General features: G+C 40.3%; 2 protein-coding genes across 2 annotated transcripts in view; one reads left to right on the top strand and one right to left on the bottom strand.

The window, feature by feature from the left end:
- The window catches only part of COL23A1 (collagen type XXIII alpha 1 chain), a 352,222-nt gene that overhangs the window by 47,150 nt on the left and 290,093 nt on the right, over window positions 1-14,979 (top strand). The gene's annotated exons all lie outside the window — the stretch shown is intronic.
- The window catches only part of LOC132485863 (proteasome subunit alpha type-2-like), a 236,695-nt gene that overhangs the window by 945 nt on the left and 220,771 nt on the right, over window positions 1-14,979 (bottom strand). The window lies entirely within an intron of this gene.

Below are 14,979 nucleotides of genomic sequence, written 5' to 3'. Positions count from 1 at the left end.
GAAGGTCATCTATGTTATCTGAATGTAGTCAGCGAAAAGCTGTAACCACGCTCCGCCATCTTTACCCGAAGACCCAGCGCACCATGGGTGTTAAATTTTGTCAAAAGCTTTTTCTGCATCTGTTGAGATGATCATATGCTTTTTCTTCTTCAATTTGTTAATATAGTGTATCACATTGGTTGATTTGTGTATATTGAAGAATCCTTGCATCCCTTTGATAAAGCCCACTTGATCACAGTGTATGATCCTTTTGAAGTGCTGTTGGATTCTGTTTGCTAGCATTTTGTTCAGGATTTTTTGCATCTATGTTCATCAGTGATATTGGTCTATAATTTTCTTTTTTTGTGATATTTTTTTCTGGTTTCGGTGTCAGGTTGATGGTGCCTTTGTAGCATGAATTTGGGAGTGTTTCTCCCTCTGCAATTTTTGGAGGAGTTTGAGAAGGATCGGTGTTAGCTCTTCTCTAAGTGTTTGATAGAATTCGCCTGTGAAGCCATCTGGTCCTGGACTTTTGTTTGTTGGAAGATTTTTAATTAAGGTTTCAATTTCATTACTTGTGATAGGTCTGTTTATATTTTTTAATTCTTCGAGTTCAGTCTTGGAAAATTGTACCTTTCCAGAATTTGTCCATTTCTTTGTGGTTGTCCATTATCTTCTTCTTGGATTGATCCTTTGATCATTATGTAGTGTCCTTCCTTGTCTCATAACATTCTTTATTTTAAAGTCTATTTTTTTCTGATATGAATATTAGTACTCCAGCTGTCTTTTGATTTCCATTTGCATGGAATATCATTTTCCATCCCATCAATTTCAGTCTGTAGGTGTCCTCAGGTCTTCAGTGGGTCTCTTGTAGACAGCATATATATGGGTCTTGTTTTTGTATCCATTCAGCCAGTCTGTGTCCTTTGGTTGGGGCATTTAATCGATTTACATTCAAGGTTATTATCAATATGTATTTTCCTATTACCACTTTCTTAATTGTTTTGGGCTTGCTTTTGTGGGTCTTTTTCTTGTCTTGTGTCTCCCGCTTAGAGAAGTTTCTTTAGCATTTGTTGTAAAGGTGGTTTGGCGGTGCTGAATTCTCTTAGCTTTTGTTTGAAAAGCTTTTAATTTCTCCATCAAATCTGAATGAGATCCTTGCTGGGTAGAGTAATCTTGGTTATAGGTTTTTCTCTTTCATTACTTATCCTGACACTTATCCATCACATATCCTGACACTCCCTTCTGGCCTACAGAGTTTCCACTGAAAAATCAGCTGATAACCTTATGGGGATTCCTTTGTATGTATTTTTTGTTTTTCCCTTGCTGCTTTTAATATTTTTCCTTTGAATTTAATTTTTGTTAGCTTGATTAATATGTGTATTGGTGTGTTTTTCTAGGGTTTATCCTGTATCAGACTCTCTGTGCTTCCTGGACTTGGATGACTATTTCCTTTACCATGTTAGGGAAGTTTTCCACTATAATCTCTTCAAATATTTTCTCAGACCCTTTCTTTTTCTCTTCTTCTTCTGGGACCCCTATAATTCGAATGTTGGTGTGTTTAGTGTTGTCCCAGAGGTCTCTGAGATTGTCTTCAATTCTTTTCATTCTTTTTTCTTTATTCTACTCCTTGGCAGTTATTTCCACCATTTTGTCTTCCAGCTCACTTATTCATTCTTCTGCCTCTGTTATTCTGTTATTGATTCCTTCTAGTGTCTTTTTCATTTCAGTTATTGTGTTGCTCATCTCTGTTTGTTTTTTCTTTAGTTCTTCTAGATCTTTGTTAAACATTTCTTGTATATTCTCAACCCATGCTTCCATTCTATTTCCGAGATTCTGGATCATCTTTACTATCATTACTCTGAATTCTTTTTCAGGTAGATTGCCTATTTCCTCTTCATTTATTTGGTCTTGTAGGTTTTTACCTTGCTCCTTCATCTGTGACATACTTTTTTGCCATCTCATTTTTTTTTTAATGAGTGGGATTGTGTTCCTGTTTTACTGGTTGTTTGGCCTGAGGCTTCCAACACTGGAGTTTGTAGGCTATTGGGTAGAGCTGGGTCTTGGTGCTGAGATGAGGAACTCTGTGAAACCTCACTCTGATGAATATTCCTTGGGGTCTGAGGTTCTCTGTTAGTCCAGTGGTTCAGACTCAGAGCTCTCATGTGGGGTGGCAAAAAAAAAAAAAAGAGAGAGAACAATAACAAAGTAAAAAATAAAATTAGACTAGGAAACTAACAGATATATTAGAAAGAATGTAAAAGTAAAAATATAGATGAATCAACAACAAGAACGTACATTAGTACCACAATAGTAAAAAAGAGGAGGGAAAAGAAAAAAAGGGGGGGGGGAGGGGGAGGCCTTGGCTGTGGAGAGCAGGACCTAAACAAGGGCGAGTTTGGGGCAGTGGGCGGGACCAGTGCTCAGGACCCACAGGGCTAGAAAAGGTCCTGGGGAATGTGAGGGGTGGGTCTTAGGCTCAAGGAAAAGAAGGGGCCCAGGCATGCCCCCCACCCTGGTCTCAGAGGGCAGGGGAACTCACCTGGGAGCCCAGAAGCCTTCTTGGGCTTGAGTGGGCGGGGCCAACTGCCCTCCTCTCCTCTCTTGCTCCTCCTGTCTGGGGTCTGGGAAGGCCCCTCCCACTTGCCTCTCCTGATCTCCCTGGCCTCCCTCCTATGCCCCCAGGACCCATGGAGCCTGGATGGGGCTTTGGAGGGAGGGAAAGTGGCTTGGGAGTTAAGAAGGCTCCCCAGCCCAAGTGGGCCAGGCAGTCACCCTCTGTTCCTCTCCCACTCTTCCTAGAGAGTCCCTCCCACCTGCCTCTCCTGATCTCCCTGGCCTCAGGGGCTCCAATCTTGTCTGGCCTCCACTTCTCCTCCCCCCTCAGTCCCCCTACATCCTACTGGTTCACTCTGGGGTTCCTCCCGTCTCCTTGGGCATCAAAGTCCCCCACCAGCAGCCAGCAGGCACCCTATCTCTGCATCTTGCCACACTGCCATCTTAACTTCTCCTCCTGTAGTTCTTTTTAACTTCACAATATGAGGGTACCGTTCCCTTTCAGTCCAACCTGAATGGGCTCCAGGGGCCCATGGACCATTCTTATCTGGAAACCTGTTCAAATAAACACCAGGATGTGACTCAAGGTGGTTGCTGTGGCTCTCAGCCCACTCCTTCCTCTCTTCTTCCTCTATCCCCTGAGCTCTGGTCCTTTTTTGCTCCCCGTCTTTTCTGGACTTTTTCCACGTTTCCCTCCACACCAATCATTTTCACTCTTTCCAGCATAAAAGTCTCTCTGTATGTGTCCTGCTCCTTCTGCTCCTGGCCTTTCTGTCCTTCTCCTGGCCAGCCCATCTGAAGCCATGGTCACAAGTGGGCAAGTGCAGGGTCTTCTGCAGGAGGTGCTAGAAAGGCAGTGAATCTGCTTATATTTAATATTGTGTCCCTGCAACCATTAAGAGCTTTTGTCACTATAACATCAACATATATGTACCTCTGATGTCTGCCTCATTATTTGTTTTAACTTTTTGTCAAAATAGAACTTACTACAAGCATGAGCACATATCCTAAGTTTAGAGCTTGATGAATTTCCACAACCAAAACACACCTGTGTCCAGGTCTAGAGACAGCACATGAGCTGCCCTCTAGAGACCCCCAGCTACCTGAGGGTAACCACTGTCCCTGTTTCTCACATAATAGACTTGCTTTGCCTGTTTTTGAACTTTATCTGGATGGAATCACACACTGTAGATTCTGTGTCTTTAGTTGAGCGTTATGGGATTTATCTATGTTGCTGCATGTAGTGATGGATTGTTCGTTTATTTATTCATTTTATTATTGTTGGGCATTTGAGTTTCCAGTTTGGGGCTATTATGGGCAGTGCTGTTGTGAACAATCGTGTATGTGTTTCGGGGAAAATATGTATGCATTTCTGTTGTGTTTATACTTTACAGTGGCATCGCTGGGCATAAGGTATACAGATGTTAAATTTTGGTAACTAGTACCACGTCGTTTTCCAAAGAAGGTGATAGTTCCAACAAGTGAGTATGAGAATTCCAAAATTCCAAGTGCTCCATGTCCTCACCAACACTTGGCATTTTCTGTCTGTTTTGTTTTAGCCATCCTGGTGGCTGTGCATGTCTGTGTCTGGACTGCCTTTTCTGCTCCATTATCCTATTTGTCTATCCATGTGTGATTACCACATTATTTTAATTACCAAAACTTCAGTGTTGATATCAGGTGGTGTTTTGTGCAGAATTGCCTTTGCTATTCTTGGGCCTTTGCATTTTCATACAACTTTTACAACCTGTTTGCAAATTTCTATTAAAATAACAACAACAGCAACAAGAAGACAACAACAACAAACCCCAGCCCTGCTGAGACTTTGAATGAGATTCATTGAATATTGATAATAATTTAGGAAGAAATGACATCTTGACAATACCAAGGCCTTCAATTTACGAACATATTGTATCGCTCTATTGGGGTAATTTTATTTAACAGTATTTTATAGTTTTGAGCGTAGAGGTCTTGTACATGTTACATTTATTCCTAGGAATTTAATGTTTTTTGGATGCTATTTTAAATGATAATATTTTTAAATTTTGCTTTCTGTTTGTTGCTGATGATTTTTCATGTTCCCCTTGTTTTCAGTGTTTTTGCCACTTCACTTTTTAAAAAATATTTGTTTGTTTGTTTATTTATTTATTTATTTTGGCTGCACCAGGTCTTAGTTGCAGCATGTGGGATCTTCGTTGTGGCATGTTTAGTTGCAGCATGTGGGCTTCTTAGTTGCAGCATGTGGACTCTTAGTTGCAGCATGTGGGCTTCTTAGTTGTGGCATGCATGTACAATCTAGTTCCCTGACAAGGGATCGAACCCGGGCCCCCTGCATTGGGAACTCGGAGTCTTACCAACTGGACCACCAGGGAAGTCCCACTACTTCACTTTTTAATTCTAATAGTTTAATAGTCTTTTAGATTTTTCATGTATTTTCTATCATGTCATCTATAAGTAGATTTTTGTTTCATATTCTTATTCCTTTTATTTCTTTTAATTTACTCATTGCTTTGGCTAGGACCTTCAGTGTGCTGAAGAGAATTATTACCAATTCTATTGCAGGCATCCTGGTTTCATAAGTGAAGTCAGAAGAAACATTAAGTATGACCATTGCTTTAGGTTTTTATACATATCAATCAAATTAAATAAGTTCTTAGTTTTCTGAGAGGTTTTTTTTAAGAAAAGTTATGATTGGGTGTTAAGACTTGTCAAGTGATGTACTTGTCAGTTGTACATTTAGGAGATGATCATATGATATTTCTCCCTTTTTTTCTGTCAAAACACTGAATTATGGTGATTGATTTTATAATGTTAACTACCCCAGAATAAACCCCACTTGGAGGCGCTCTATTATTTTAATATGTTGCTGGATTCAACATTTTGCTTAGGGATTTTGTATCTGTCTTCATAGAGAGATGGTCTGTAATTTTGCTTTCTTCTGTTGTCAGGTTTTGGTTATTAAGGTTATACTGGTCTTGTAAAATGAGTTAGAAAATATTACCCTGGTTTCTGTTACCTAGAAGAATTAGTGTAAGATTTAGTGTTGCTTCTCTCTTAAATGTTTGGAAGAAATCACTAGTGAAAACATCCAGACCTAGGATTTTCTTTAGGTTTTAAACAACTTAATTAAATTGTTTTAATAGCTATAGGACTCTGCTTCACTTTTTTAACTTTATTTATTTTTTTATACAGCAGGTTCTTGTTAGTTATCCATTTTATACATTAGTGTATATATGTCAATCCCAATCTCCCAGTTCATCCCACCACCCCACCCCACCCGCACTTTCCCCCCTTGGTGTCCATACGTTTGTTCTCTACATCTGTGTCTCAAATTCTGCCCTGCAAACCGGTTCATCTATACCATTTTTCTAGGTTCCACATACATACGTTAATATACGATATTTGTTTTTCTCTTTCTGACTTACTTCACTCTGTATGACAGTCTCTAGATCCATCCATTCATTTTTCTACAAATAACCCAATTTCGTTCCTTTTTATGGCTGAGTAATATTGCATTGTATATATGTACCACATCTTCTTTATCCATTCATCTATTGATGGGCATTTAGGTTGCTTCCGTGTCCTGGCTATTGTAAATACTGCTGCAATGAACATTGGGGTGCACGTGTCTTTTTTTTTAATTTTATTTATTTTTGGCTGCATTGGGTCTTTGTTGCTGCTCATGGGCTTTCTCTAGTTGCAGCAAGTGGGAGCTACTCTTCATTGTGGTGCGTGGGCTTCCCATTGCAGTGGCTTCTCTTGTTGTGGAGCACAGGCTCTAGGCACATGGACTTCAGTAGTTGTGGCTCACAGGCTCTAGGTGCACGGGCTTCAGTAGTTGTGGCACACGGGCTTAGGTGCTCTGTGGCATGTGGGATCTTCCCAGACCAGGGCTCGAACCCATGTCTCCTGCATTGGCAGTGGATTCTTACCCACTGCAACACCAAGGAAGCCCCTACACGTGTCTTTTTGAATTATGGTTTTCTCTGGGTATATGCCCAGTAGTGGTATTGCTGGGTCATATGGTAAGTCTCCTTTTAGTTTTTAAGGAACTCCATACTGTTGTCCATAGTGGCTGTATCAATTTACATTCCCATCAACATTGCAAGAGGGTTCCCTTTTCTCCACACCCTCTCCAGCATTTGTTGTTTGTAGATTTTCTGATGATACCCATTCTAACTGGTGTGAGGTGATACCTCACTGTAGTTTTGAGTTGCATTTCTCTAATAATTAGTGATGTTGAGCAGCTTTTCATGTGCTTCTTGGACATCTGTATGTCTTCATTGGAGAAATGTCTGTTTAGGTCTTCTGCCCATTTTTGGATTGGGTTGTTTTTTTAATATTGAGCTGCATGAACTGTTTTTATATTTTGGAGATTAATCCTTTGTCCATTGATTCATTTGCAAATATTTTCTCCCATTCTGAGGGTTGTCTTTGCCTCTTGTTTGTAGTTTCCTTTGCATTTCAAAAGCTTTTAAGTTTCATTGTTTATTTTTGCTTTTATTTCCATTACTCTAGGAGGTGGATCAAAAACGATCTTGCTATGATTTATGTCAAAGAATGTTCTTCCTATGTTTTCCTCTAGAGTTTTATAGTGTCCAGTCTTACATGTAGGTCTCTAATCCATTTTGAGTTTATTTTTGTGTATGGTGTTAGGGAGTGTTCTAATTTCATTCTTTTACATGTAGCTGTCCAGTTTTCCCAGCACCACTTATTGAAGAGACTGTCTTTTCTCCATTGTATATCCTTGCCTCCTTTGTCATAGATTAGTTGACCATAGGTGTGTGGGTTTATCTCTGGACTTTCTATCCTGTTCCATTGATCTATATTTCTGTTTTTGTGCCAGTACCATATTGTCTTGATTACTGTAGCTTTGTAGTATAGTGTGAAGTCAGGGAGTCTGATTCCTCCAGCTCCACTTTTTTCCCTCAAGACTGCTTTGGCTATTCAGGGTCTTTTGTGTCTCCATACAAATTTTAAGATTTTTTGTTCTAGTTCTGTAAAAACTGCCATTGGTAATTTGATAGGGATTGCATCGAGTCTGTAGATGCTTTGGGTAGTATAGTCTTTTTCACAGTATTGATTCTTCCAATCCAAGAACATGGTATATTTCTCCATCTGTTGGTATCATCTTTAATTTCCTTCATCAGTGTCTTATAGTTTTCTGCATACAGGTCTTTTGTCTCCCTAAGTAGGTTTACTCCTAGGCATTTTATTCTTTTTGTTGCAGTAGTAAATAGGAGTGTTTCCTTAATTTCTCTTTCAGGTTTTTCATCATTAGTGTATAGGAATGCAAGAGATTTCTGTGCGTTAACTTTGTATCCTGCAACTTTACCAAATTAATTGATTAGCTCTAGTAGTTTTCTGGTGGCATCTTTAGGATACTCTATGTATAGTATCATGTCATCTGCAAACAGTGACAGTTTTACTTCTTCTTTTCCAATTTGGATTCCTTTTATTTCTTTTTCTTCTCTGATTGCCGTGGCTAGGACTTCCAAAACTATGTTGAATAATAGTGGTGAGAGTGGACATCCTTGTCTTGTTCCTGATCTTAGGAAATGGTTTCAGTTTTTCACCATTGAGAATGATGTTTGCTGTGGGTTTGTCATATATGACCTTTATTATGCTGAGCTAGGTTCCCTCTATGCCCACTTTCTGGAGAGTTTTTATCGTAAATCAATGTTGAATTTTGTCGAAAGCTTTTTCTGCATCTATTGAGATGATCACATGGTTTTTCTTCTTCAATTTGTTAATATGGTGTATCACATTGATTGATTTGCGTATAGTTAAGAATCCTTGCATCCCTTGGATAAATCCCAGTTGATTATGGTGTATGATCCTTTTAATGTGTTGTTGGATTCTGTTTTCTAGTATTTTGTTGAGGATTTTTGCATCTATATTCATGAGTGATATTGCTCTGTAATTTTGTTTTTGTAGTAGTATCTTTGTCTGGCTTTGGTATCAGGGTGATGGTGGCCTCATAGAATGAGTTTGGGAATGTTCCTTCCTCTGCAGGTTTTAGGAAGAGTTTGAGAAGGATGGGTGTTAGCTCTTCTCTAAATGTTTGATAGAATTCCCCTGTGAATCCATCTTGTCCTGGACTTCTGTTTATTGGATGATTTTTAATCATAGTTTCAATTTCATTACTTGTGATTGGTTTGTTCATATTTTCTATTTCTTCCTGGTTCAGTGTTGGAAGGTTATACCTTTCTAAGAATTTATCCATTTCTTCCAGGTTGTCTATTTTATTGGCATAGAGTTGCTTGTAGTAGTCTCTTAAGATGCTTTGTATTTCTGTGGTGTCTGTTGTAACTTCTCCTTTTTCATTTCTAATTTTATTGATTTGAGTCCTCTTCCTCTTTTTCTTGATGAGTCTGGCTAATGATTTGTCAATTTTGTTTATCTTCTCAAAGAACCAGCTTTTAGTTTTATTGATCTTTGCTATTGTTTTCTTTATTTGTATTTCATTTATTTCTGCTCTGATCTTTATGATTTCTTTCCTTCTACTAACATTGGGGTTTGTTTTTCTTCTTTCTCTAGTTCCTTTAGGTGTAAGGTTAGATTGTTTATTTGAGATGTTTGTTGTTTCTTAAGGTAGGATTGTATTGCTATAAACTTCCCTCTTAGAACTGCTTTTGCTGCATCCCATAGGTTTTGGATTGTCATGTTTTCATTGTCATTTGTCTCTAGGTATTTTTTGATTTTCTCTTTAATTTCTTCAGTGATCTCTTGGCTATTTATTAATGTATTGTTTAGCCTTCACCTGTTTGTGTTTTTTACATTTTTTTCCCTGTAATTGATTTCTAATCTCATAGTGTTATGGTCAGAAAAGATGCTTGATATGATTTCAGTTTTCTTAAATTTACTGAGGTTTGATTTGTGACCCATGATGTGATCTACCTTGGAGAATGTTCCATGCGCACTTGAGACGAAAGTGTAATCTGCTGTTTTGGGATAGAATTCCTATAAATATCAATTAAATCTACCTGGTCTATTGTGTCATTTAAAGCTTGTGTTTCTTTTTTAATTTTCTGTCTGGATGATCTGTCCATTAGTGTAAGTGAGGTTTTAAAGTCCCCCACTATTTTTGTGTTAGTGTCGATTTCCTCTTTTTTAGCTGTTAGCAGTTGCCTTATGTATTGAGGTGCTCCTGTGTTGGGTGCATATATATTTATAATTGTTATATCTTCTTCTTGGATTGATCCCTTGATCATTATATAGTGTCCTTCCTTGTCTCTTGTAACATTCTTTATTTTAAAGTCTATTTTATCTGATATGAGTATTGCTACTCCAGCTTTCTTTCGATTTCCATTTGCATGGAATATCTTTTTCCATCCCCTCACTTTCAGTCTGTATGTGAACCTAGGTCTGAAGTGGGTCTCTTGTAGGCAGCATATATATGGGTCTTGGTTTTGTATCCATTCAGCGAGCCTGTGTCTTTTGGTTGGAGCATTTAATCCCTTCACGTTTAAGGTAATTATCGATATGTTTGTTCCTATGACCATTTTCCTAATTGTTTTGGTTTTGTTTTTGTAGTTCCTTTTCTTCTCTTGTGTTTCTCACTTAGAGAAGTTCCTTTAACATTTGTTGTAGAGCTGGTTTGGTGGTGCTGAATTCTCTTAGCTTTTGCTTGTCTGTAAAGCTTTTGATTTCTCCATCAAATCTGAATGAGATCCTTGCCAGATAGAGTAATCTTGGTTGTAGGTTCTTCCCTTTCAGCACTTTAAGTATATCATGCCACTCCCTTCTGGCTTGTAGAATTTCTGCTGAGAAGTCAGCTGTTAACCTTATGGGAGTTCCCTTGTATGTTATTTGACGTTTTTCCGTTGCTGCTTTCAATAATTTTTTTTGTCTTTAACTTTTGCCAATTTGATTACTGTGTGTCTCGGCATGTTTCTCCTTGGGTTTATCCTGTATGGGACTCTCTGCACTTCCTGGACTTGGGTGGCTATTTCCTTTCCCATATTAGGGAAGTTTTCGACTATAATCTCTTCAAATATTTTCTTGGGTCCTTTCTCTCTTCTCCTTCTGGACCCCTATAATGCGAATGTTGTTGCATTTAATGTTGTCCCAGAGGTCTCTTAGGCTGTCTTCATTTCTTTTCATTCTTTTTTCTTTATTCTGTTCCACAGCAGTGAATTCCACCATTCTGTCTTCCAGGTCACTTACCCGTTCTTCTGCCTCAGTTATTCTGCTATTGGCTCCTTCTACTGTAGTTTTCATGTCAATCATTGTATTGTTCATTGCTGTCTGTTTGTTCTTTAATTCTTCTAGGTCTTTCTTAGACATTTTTTGTGTGTTTTCGATCTCTGCCTCCATTCTTTTTCCGAGCTCCTGGATCATCTTCACTATCATTATTCTGAATTCTTTTTCTGTAAGGTTGCCTATCTCCACTTCATTTAATTGTTTTTCTGGTGTTTTATCTCGTTCCTTCATCTGTGCATAGCCCTCTGCCTTTTCATCTTGTCTATCTTTCTGTGAATGTGGTTTTTGTTCCACAGGCTGCAGCATTGTAGTTCTTCTTGCTTCTGCTGTCTGCCCTCTGGTGGATGAGGCTATCTAAGAGGCCTGTGCAAGTTTCCTGATGGGAGGAACTGGGTTCCCTCCCTGTTGGTTGTGTGGCCTGAGGCAACCCAACACTGGAGCCTACCTGGGCTCTTTGGTGGGTCTAATGGCTGACTCTCGGAGGGCTCACACTAAGGAGCACTTCCCAGAACCTCTGCTGCCAGTGTCCTTGTCCTCACGGTGAGACACAGCCACCCCCTGCCTCTGCAGGAGACCCTCCAATACTAGCAGGTACGTCTGGTTCAGTCTCCCCTGGGGTCACTGCTCCTTCCCCTGGGTCTCGATGCATACACTACCTTGTGTGTGCCCTCCAAGAGTGGAGTCTCTGTTTCCCCCAGTCCTGTCGAAGTCCTGAAATCAAATCCTGCTAGCCTTCAAGTCTGATTCTCTAGGAATTCCTCCTCCCGTTGCCAGACCTCCAGGTTGGGAAACCTGACGTGGGGCTCAGAACCTTCACTCCAGTGGGTTGACTTCTGTGGTATAAGTGTCCTCTAGTTTGTGAGTTACCCACCCAGCAGTTATGGGATTTGATTTCATTGTTATTGCATACCTCCTACCATCTCATTGTGGCTTCTCATTTGTCTTTGGATGTGGGGTATCATTTTTGGTGAGTTCCAGTGTCTTCCTGTCGATGATAGTTCAGCAGTTAGTTTTGTTTCCAGTGCTCTCGCAAGAGGGAGTGAGAGCACGTCCTACCTGCTGTATGTTTTAAATTCAGACTCTGCTTCATTTTTAATAACAACTTTATTAAGATATAATTTATATACCATATGATTCATATATTTAAAGTGTACAATTCATTGATTTTGAATATGTGCCCAGAATTGTGCAGACATCACCACAATCATTTTTAGAATCATTTTTAGAGCATCACTCCACTCAGAAACCCTGTACCCCTTAGCCATCATGTTCCAATCCCTCTATCACTCCCAGCCCCTGGCAACCACTCATCTACTTTTTATCTCTCTCTATTTGCCTATTCTGGGTATTTCATATAAATGGAATCATAAGTATGTGGGCTTTTATGTCTGGCTTCTTTCTCTTAGCATACCGTTTTCCACGTTCATCCAGTGGCATGTGTCAGTACTTCATTCATTTTTATGGCTGAGTAATATTCCATTGTATGGATATACCGCGTTTTGTTTATCCATTCATCCATTGATGGACATTTGGATTTTCACTGTTTGGCTATTGTGAATAAAGCTGCTATGAACATTTGTGTACAAGTTTTTGTGGGAGCATATGTTTTCATTTCTCTTGTTTATGTACTTAGGAGTGGAAATGCTGACTCATATGCTTCATTATATTTTATTGCTAAATCATAATATGGAGATGCCAAAGTGCATTTAACAAGTACATTATTGATGGTCATTTAGATGTTTTCATTTTTGCTGTTAATGAGTGCTCCAGGCAGTGCTGCTCAAAATGTGGTTGGCAGATGGGTGACAGGCCCTTGAAATGTTTGTTACAGATCTGTAACAAGATTTAGATAGAAACTGAGAATGTTTGAAACTTTTCTAGCCTTTTAACCAGTAGTTTTATGTCTGTCAAATCAAAAAATTTAAAAAATGGCCAATACTTTTATGGCTTTGGTTTTAAGTTTTTATTTTCTACATCATTTTATTGTATTTCACAAAAGTATTGGTCCCTGACAAACTGCAAGTTAGAATAAAAAACACAATTGACCCTCCACTACAGGTAGGTGGTACACCTGCTTGTCCGTGTGTGTTTCTGTGGGAATGGTGGCCTGAAGCCACACTCAGAAGAACAAGAACAAGCTGTCTGGGACTAGTTTGTGAGGGGGAAGGGGGAGCTCCTCACCTCAGTTCCTCTTCAAGAATGAGAATGATAATTTATAATACAGATGAACGGATAAACAAAATATAGTATTTACATGTGATGGAATACTATTCAGCATTAAAAAGGAAGGAAATTCTGACATGTGCTGCAGCATGGATGAACCTGGAGGTCATTACACTAATGAAATAAGCCAGCCACAACAGGACAAATACTATGATTCCACTTATATGAGGTCCCTACTGTAGGCAAACGTATAGAGGCAGAAAGTAGAATGGTGGGTGCCAGGGGTTGTGGGGAGGGGAAAATGGGACCTTGTTTAATGGATATAGAATATCAGTTTGGGATGATGAAAGTGTTCTGGAGATGGATGATGGTGATGGTTGCACAACAGTGTGAATGTATGTAATGCCACTGAACTGTACACCTAAAATTGGTAAGTTTTACATTACATATGTTTTAATACCACAACAAAAAATGTTTCATTTATATGGGCTCTGAGCCTCTTAGTTCTCCAATCACCATGGTAGTCACAATCCCATTTATCCTTACAACTACCCTGTAAGATGGGCATTTTCCAATTTTACAGACAGGGAAAGTTAGTCTCAGAGGGGAGAAGTGATTTGCTCCAGTGATACAGGGGTTAAGTGAGTGAGTGCCAGAGGGGCTTCTAGCTGGGTACCTCATTGTCTTGGTCTGCTCAGGCTGCAATGACAAAGTACCATAGACTGGGTGCCTTACAAAACAGAAGTCTGTTTCTCACAGTTCTGGAGTCTGAAAGTCTCAGAGTACCAGTATGGTTGGGTTTTGGTGAAGACCCTCATCCTGGCTTGCAGACAGCTGCAAGCTGTAGAAAGAGAGTTCAGTATCTTATTATTATAAGGACACTAATCCCATCATGAGGGCCCCACCCTTTGACCTCATCTAAACCTAATCACCTCCCAGAGGCTCCACCTCCATATACCATCACATTGAGGGTTAGGGCTTCAACCTATGAATTTGGGGAAGACACAAACATTCAGTCCATAACACCTACTCACTTGCACGTGGCCTTGGCAAGTCCCTGCAATGCCTTGAGACTCAGTTTCCCCATCTGTAAAAGGGGACAGTAATAGCCAGCCCACTCTTACGGGGTCATCATATGACTCAAGTTAAGTGACAGGTGCAGACACCTATGTAAGCTGCAACTTGGGGAGCTTAGACTTATCTGAGATCAGCTTGAGTTTGTGTTTCCAGAGCTTTCCTCTCAGGGCACCTTGGAGTCCCATTTAGCTGAATGCATGTGCCGCTAGGTGGAGGGATGCTCCTGCTGCTCCATCTCTGCAAGGCTGCTCCTTAAAAGGGCCCTTTCCATTCCGATTTTTTTTTTTTTTTTTTTTTTTTGCTGTACGCGGGCCTCTCATTGCTGTGGCCTCTCCCGTTGCGGAGCACAGGCTCCGGACACACAGGCTCCGCGGCCATGGCTCGCGGGCCCAGCCGCTCTGCGGCATGTGGGATCTTCCGGGATCGGGGCACGAACCCGTGTCCCCTGCATCGGCAGGCGGACTCTCAACCACTGCGCCACCAGGGAAGCCCCATTCCTATGTTTTTTAGATTAAGGCAGCCACAAAGTGAGCCGTCTCCCAGGGGCATTGGAAGTTCCTCTTAATGACTGATTATTTTTAAAGGGATAATACTGAATCATGGCCAGGTAAACAGATTCAGCCAAAAATGTGCCTGCTGTAAAGGCCCAGGTCGGAGCCCTCAGCTTTTCGATTCTGCATGGGGTGACCTCAGGCCTTGACTGGAGCAGGACCCACAATGAGGGTCTCTGAATGAGCCTACCCATCATGTCAGCAGGCAGCCTGCATGCATGGTCATGGGTGTGTGGGGTGTGGCCACACTCTTTTGTTGGCGGTCTCCCCATTCTGGTTATTAGTCGGAGCTGTGTCATCTGTCTAGTCACATCTCTGAGGGCTTTGGCAGCACATGGTCAGTCTGGTGTTGTAGCACAGTGACTGTAGGGCTGAGAGAATCACCAGACACCTTTCTTTTATCCTTCGCTGGCCAGAGGGAGTGTGCAGGATGCCAGCGCAGGCCTGG

Source organism: Mesoplodon densirostris, chromosome 3, assembly GCF_025265405.1.
Source record: "Mesoplodon densirostris isolate mMesDen1 chromosome 3, mMesDen1 primary haplotype, whole genome shotgun sequence".
In the NCBI taxonomy this organism is placed as follows: Eukaryota; Metazoa; Chordata; class Mammalia; order Artiodactyla; family Ziphiidae; genus Mesoplodon; species Mesoplodon densirostris.
Note: the sequence above shows the minus strand (reverse complement) of the source record. Positions and strands in the feature narration are given on the sequence as shown.